The 1,025-nt window shown below is 36.6% G+C and overlaps 1 non-coding gene across 1 annotated transcript; it reads right to left on the bottom strand.

The window, feature by feature from the left end:
- Positions 1-334: 334 nt before the first annotated feature.
- Positions 335-437, bottom strand: LOC129402922 (U6 spliceosomal RNA). The gene has a single exon (XR_008628938.1). It is a non-coding gene; the product is annotated as a U6 spliceosomal RNA (small nuclear RNA).
- Between the last annotated feature and the right edge of the window lie 588 nt (positions 438-1,025).

Below are 1,025 nucleotides of genomic sequence, written 5' to 3'. Positions count from 1 at the left end.
ATTGCTTATTTGAGACAATATTATACCTCGAAAATATGTAATAAAGTGAAATATTTCAAGATGTTGCCTGTAGCCCTGTAAGCACTGTTATCCCGTTATTCATTGATTTGCTTGAGCGGGCACCAGTAACGTCTCCATTGTGAGACTTGTTGTTATTGGTTTTGGCATATCGAATATGCCACGGGTAGTTTGCCAGGCTCTGCCGTGGAGGTGAGATACTCTCGGTAGCTTGCCGGGCTCTCCGAGAGGGATGGAGGAATCGAACCCGGGTCAGCGGCATGCAAGACAAATGCCCTACCTGCTGCACTATCACTCAAGATGTTGCCTAAAAAATAAAAATATGGACTATGGCACAAATTGTTTACAATCCTGTGCAGAGACCATGTTAATCTTCTCTATCTCGTTCTAATATTAAGAAAAACTTATTTTATATTAGAATTTTTAGCATTTTAAAAACACATAACATCTAACTATATTTTAACAACATTTGATAACCCCTTCCAATTTTATTAATTACAAATTGACATATGTATTAGATAGTACAAGGCACAGTGTAGTGATTAATATCTATACAACATAATGATTAATATCAGTTTCTTGTAAATGATACAATTAGTTTAGCTGGCACATCTAACCTCAAAGTTACAGTTTGTTCCTTTGTGATGGAAACTTCTTAGATTTACTCTATCAGAAAACTTAATTTTTTATTATTAATATTTGTTTAGGGCCACATCCAATTGTGCTCAGGGCCTACTCCTGACTCTGTGCTCAGGAACGGTTAATAGTAACCATTACTCTTAGCAAAGCTTGGAGGCTCTTATGTGGTTCCATGGATGAAATCCACATTGATTGTAAGGCAAGCGCGCTACCTGATGAACTATTTCAGGCTAAACTAACTCTCAGAAACTTATAAAAGCACAACGTAATATTATTAGCTAAAGTCATCACATTGTACATTTGGCTGCAGATCTTAAAACTGAACATTTATAACTTTTGACTATGCTCACCTATCTTCCTCACCCCAA

This window comes from Sorex araneus, chromosome 2, assembly GCF_027595985.1.
Source record: "Sorex araneus isolate mSorAra2 chromosome 2, mSorAra2.pri, whole genome shotgun sequence".
NCBI lineage: Eukaryota > Metazoa > Chordata > Mammalia > Eulipotyphla > Soricidae > Sorex > Sorex araneus.
Note: the sequence above shows the minus strand (reverse complement) of the source record. Positions and strands in the feature narration are given on the sequence as shown.